Source organism: Arachis ipaensis, chromosome B03 (assembly GCF_000816755.2).
Source record: "Arachis ipaensis cultivar K30076 chromosome B03, Araip1.1, whole genome shotgun sequence".
Taxonomy (NCBI): domain Eukaryota; kingdom Viridiplantae; phylum Streptophyta; class Magnoliopsida; order Fabales; family Fabaceae; genus Arachis; species Arachis ipaensis.
The window spans coordinates 24,521,394-24,527,291 of NC_029787.2; the positions used below are offsets into that span (position 1 = coordinate 24,521,394).

Below are 5,898 nucleotides of genomic sequence, written 5' to 3' on the forward strand. Positions count from 1 at the left end.
ATATATATATAAGGCAAATAATATCTTCTTTTTTCCTCAATTGAAACTAAAGCAAGCTTAACCCCAACGCGGGCTCAACTTCATTCAATACAAAATCTAAATCACTAATAAGCATGCTTAAAAATAAAAACGGAATATAAAAAATTACAAAACCACATCAAGGATTATACGAAAAAAAAAAAAGCATCAATGATCAAACATCCAATGCAGAAAAGGAGGATAAAGAAATTATGAAGGTAACTGAATTAAAATTGCCGCCAACAGAATCGCTAAAATCCAAAAGGGGATAAATGATGATTATTACAAAGAAGAGAGAGAGAGAGAGAGAGAGAGAGGTTATACCGCCAGGCACGAGATCCAAGCATTCGGTTTGAAACGCAAAACGGGGTTTGTCCTTCAGTGGCATTCGATTTTCAGTGGCTAATCATTATTCTAACGACGACTTGCGGCCAAGGCATTAAACACGCGTGCGGACGCCCAAGTGAAGAGTGGTTATAGAAAACGACAGGAACAAGGTGTGATGTGATGCAAACAAGGAAACGTATAGAGAGAGAGAGAGAGAGAGAGAGAGAGAGAGAGAGAATTGTTTGTATGGGTTAATAACGGATTTGGAATTTTGGATTAATGGAAAGCGATGGGCTTTTGGTGGGTTTGGGAGAGAAGTCAGAGAACAGAGAAGTAAATAACTAATAAGATTGAGTCAAGAGAGAGCGAAAGGGGTGGTGGCCTGCTGGGGAGCTGACGGGTGGTGAGTCACGTGCTTGGGGTGATTGGAGTCTTGGAGATGTAAGAGGGAAGGGATCTCCCATGCCCATTGCCCAGCCAGCTAGCTCAATAGTCAATAGCCGCTGCTTCATTAGCGTGAAAATTGAAATACTGGTTATTAAATTCCACTTCGTAATCCGTGATCAAGTTATTGATTTATTGACTATTGACTCCACCACTGAATTATTAGCTAAACGGACAATAATTAAATAAATATATAAAATTATATAACTTTTAAAATTAAATAATAAAAACATACAAAGACAAAGACAAAAAAAATAAAAGACGAACCAACTTTTATGTTATCTTTGGCATAACCATCAACAACATGAGTTAGTTACCACACCACTCTATAGCACATAAAAACGATTGAGTCGCACAATCTACAACGTCTGTTGTCTTGTTCTGGAATATTACATCATTCTTTCGTAGCCAAATGTTCTATATAATTGAGAAAAACCCAACTAACCAATACTTGCGCACCTCCTTTCTTATAGGCATGGATCTCCAACTCTCAAAGTGATCTTTCAAAGTGCCGGGAGCTGTCCACACCTGACCAAATTCCGTGATCCATGCATACTACACCTACCAAGAGTACTCATAAATAACAAACAGGTGCCGAACATTTTCAATTTTTTTGTTACACAACACACACATATTATCATTTTGTTATAGGATTCCCAACCTACTCAGTCGGTCCTTTGTATTGACCCGATCAACCAATGCAAACCAAGTGAACAACTTAACTCGAAGCGGAACTAAGCCTCTCCAAATTTCTTTTGTGAATCTGTAGCTGAGAATCTCCTCGTCCAAAGTCGCTTCCTGAAAAACCTGCACAAATGAGTTAGTAGTATAAACGTCTTCCTTGTCAAATTTTCACACCACTTTATCTTGCACTTCTGCTATCAGTCTAACAGATTGCACTTCTGTTTCCCATTGGCTGAGCTCCCGCCTCCACTGAAAATGTCAAACCCACTCTATCCCATCCCAAAACCCACAATCCCCAATTGATGATCCTTTTTTGCTTGAAATCAAGAAGAGTCTCGGATAAAAGTCTTTCAACTTTCCCACTAGGAGCCACGTATCCACCCAAAATCTGGTGGTCCTACCATCCCCTACCTCTATAGCAAGGCCATCAATCATCTTCTACTTTACTTGTTGCTCCTTTATTTGTAGTTGACATATGTCTCTCCATGGGCCACCTCTCTCTGGTAAAGTCTGAGTAAACAACAACTGATTTGGGTTCAAACTATTACAAGAACACACAATCTTCTTCTAAAGCGGACAGTCCGCCTTTGAGAACTACCACCACCATTTAAACAGTAAAGCAGTATTACAAACCACTACATCACCCACCCCCAGTCCTCCTAACTTCTTTGGTGCCTGGATCCTCTCCCACTTTACAAGAGCTATACTAGGTCGTCCGTCATCCTTCCCCTAGAAGAACCTCCTCTGCAAAGAGATGATTCTTCGTGCAACCGCATTTGTCATCTTATACAAGCTCAGGTAATAAGTTGGTAGGTTATTTATGACAGATTTAATGAGTACCAGCTTTTCAATCTTACTTAGGACCTTCGCTTTCTATAAGCTGAGCTTCTCTTCCACCTTATCTATCACCGGCTTCCAAGGTTTTACTAATCACGGATTCGCTCCTAGGCTAATACCAAGATACCTCACCAGTAGGGCTGCCTCCTGGCAACCAAGCATCTGACACATCCGACTAGTCCACTCCTGACTGCAATTCACTGGTATCAAGCTGGACGTCTCAAAGTTAATGCTCAATCCCGACATAATCGCGAAGCACCTCAGAAGTCTCTTATAATTTCTCATTGTCTCCTCCTTGGGCGGACAAAATAATATTGTGTCATCCGCAAATTATAAGTGTGATAACTCAATATCATCCCTACCGATTAAAAGTGGAGATATTCGACCATTCCTTACTGCCTCCCTGATCATTCTGTTGAGCACATCCACCACCAGAACAAACAAAAACAGCAATAATGGGTCGCCTTGACGAAGTCCCCTCTCCATTTTGAAAGCTTTTATTGGTGACCCATTAACCAGAATAGAGATAGATGCCGACCTAATACACTCCTTGACCCGTACCCTCCATGTACTACCGAATCCCATCTTCTCTAACACAGTATCGACAAAGCACCATTTAACTCTATCATAGGCTTTGTGGAAATCCAGTTTGATAATCGCTGATGCCTTTCTTTTCAGTTTTAACCAGTGCACAATTTCACATGCAATTAAAGCTCCATTGTGTATCTTTCTCCCCTTCACAAAGGCACTCTGGAATTCTCCAACTAAACCTGGCATGACACTCCTCATTCTTCGTGTCAGCAGTTTAGAAATAACTTTATAAATACATCCAACCATGCTGATAGGTCTGAGGTCTTTTATCTCTTTTGCCCCAACGAATTTCGGAGCCAACACTACCCATGTGACATTGGAGTTTGTTGGTAGTCTTGCAGTCGCAAAAAAGCTCATCACAGCTATAGTGAATTCCGATACAATCTCACTCCAACACTTTATAAAATTTATGTTGCATCTATCACTCCCTGGAGCCTTAGAAGATTTGCAGTCCCATACTGCCTCTTTCACTTCCTCTACTGATGGCATCACCTCTAGGGCTTCAGTTTCCTCCCTCTCCAAACGGTTGACTAATCCATCCGTAAAGCTCAAAGCTGGGGAGACTTCCTGGTGGTACAGACGTTTATAAAAGTATCGAATCGCCACCTTGATTCTCGCTTGATTCCTTACTAGTCTCCCATTAATAACCACTGACTCTATCCTGTTATTCTTTCTTCTTGCCGAAGCAATATTGTGAAAATACCTTGTATTCCTATCCATCTCATTAGCATGCCGAGCCCTAGACATTTTCTTCCAGTGAACATCCTGTCTGACATACCACTTCTCACAGCATCTCACTAATGCCCTTCTTCTTGCCTGTTGTACCATCATACACTCCACACTACTAACCATATCATCCACCTTCTTTATCTCTTCCTCAAATTTCCTTATCTTCTCAGCTATATCCCCAAAATGCTGCTTATGCCATCTCCGTAGTGGTACTGATAGCGCTTTCATCTTGTCTAAGAATTGCACATCACCTGATTCCCCTCCACTCTTCCTTCACCATTCTTAGAAAGCCTTCATGTGTGAACCACGAGTCCAAGCTTCGAAAAGGTCTTGGGCCATCAAACTTTCTGCTATTTTTCATTATCAATGGATAGTGATCTGATAAGCCTCTTAGACCTCCCTTTAGTCGTGTCCCTGGATACATCTCAAGCCACCCTAAGGTAACAAGGCTTCTATCAATACGACTGCACGAATACCCCCTAAATTATGTATACTTTCGATCATTTAACGCCAGATCAACCAGCTTCATATCATTTATCCATGCTCTAAAATCCTCAGCAAACGCTGATAAGCTAGTCGCTTCTTTTCTTTCTTTCAAATGCATAATTTCATTAAAATCACCCAAATAACCGAACGGCACTGACGGAGGAAAAATGTCGGTAAAGATTTTCACAAAAATAATGCGTTACAAGTATAGTTTTAAACTGACAATAAAACCTCAGTCAATATTTAAATTGTTTGTCACTTAAGCAAACCCAATAAAATTAACCGAAGTATTCAACCTCGGGTCGTCTCTCAAGAAATTGCAGGGAAGTGTACTTACTATTGATTATGGGAAAACGTTTTTGGGGTTTTTGAATTAAGAGACAAGAAAGTAAAAATGGCAAGAAAATAAAGTAATAACTACGAAAGCTCTTAACAAGGAAAGAGGATTAGAAGTCCTATCCTTATTATCATTATCAATTGTGATGGTAAATGTGAATTGCCTTCACTTAGTTAACCTCTAACCAATGGAGGAAGGTCAAATGCATACAATCAACTTGAGTTCACAAGTCCTAGCCAACACATAGTGAGAGACTAGCTTTGGTGAAGTTCAAGCTAACCGGCAATCTTCAATCACCAATCAACAAAAGACTTTTGATAACTCAAGAGTCTCTAAATAATCAATCCAAGTCAAGAACGTAAAAAGTTAAATTAAAATCCACCCAAGCATTTTATCAAACAATTGGTAGGCACAAAATAAAAGTATGATAAAATTAACAAGGAATATTAAATCTAAACAACTAATTGCAAACATCAATGGCTAACAATTAAAGAGAGTAACAATAAACATAGAAAATATAAATTGTATTAACAGAAATCAAATGTAACAAGAGCTCATAAACATAAAAATGACAAAAAAAAAGAAAATTAACAAGAGAAGAAGATGAACTAAAGTGGTTAAACAAATAAAAGTAAGACAAAAACTAAATTAAAGGAAAATTGAACCTGAACCTAAAGAAAAATTGAAAGAAGAAACCCTAAACCTAGAGAAAGGAGAGAGCATCTCTCTCTAGAAAACTATATCTAAAAACTAAATTTGTGTGAATGAGAAGTGAATGATTGATTCTCCCCTTCTAGCTCTACTCTACAGCCTCTAATCTGTATTTTTGGGCCTGAAACTGGGTCAAAAACAGCCTAGAAATCGCCCCCAGCGAATTCTGTAAATTGCAGCACGTGACGCTCATCACGCGTACGCGTCAGCCACGCTTGCGCGTCATTTGGACATTGGCTCGGTCACGTGTACGCGTCATCCACGCGTGCGCGTCGCTACTAGATTCTCAAAACTTCACTTTTCTGTGTTCCTTCCACTTTTACATGCTTCTTTTCCATCCTCTAAGCCATTCCTGCCCTAGAAAACCTGAAAACACTTAACAAACATATCAGGACATCGATGGTAATAAAAGAGGATTAAAACTTAGCAATTTTAAGGCCAAAGAAGCATATTTTTAATCATAGCATAAAATTAGGAAGGAAAATGTAAAACATGCGAATTATATGCATAAGTGTGAGAATAATGGATAAAATCCACTCAATTCAATACAAAATAAATCGCAAAATAGTGGTTTATCAATCTCCCCACACTTAAACATTAGGATATCCTCATGCTAAGCTCAAAAGAAGCTATAAAGAAGGTGAAGAGGAATGGTAGAATTTATGAAATACAACCTATCTATATGAATGCAACTAAATGCAAAATGCTTTTACCTACTTGGTTAAAAGTAAATA

At 39.0% G+C, this 5,898-nt stretch overlaps 1 protein-coding gene across 8 annotated transcripts in view; it reads right to left on the reverse strand.

Annotated features, from left to right (window-relative positions):
- The window catches only part of LOC107630024 (serine/threonine-protein kinase EDR1), a 16,285-nt gene extending 15,431 nt beyond the window's left edge, over positions 1–854 (reverse strand). For 7 of the 8 annotated variants that reach the window (XM_016333018.2, XM_021118483.1, XM_021118482.1 and 4 more), the window contains exon 1: positions 343–854. The gene's annotated coding sequence lies outside the window, so the exon portion shown is untranslated. The remainder of the gene's footprint in view (positions 1–342) is intronic. The other variant, XM_016333021.2, reaches the window with a different exon arrangement.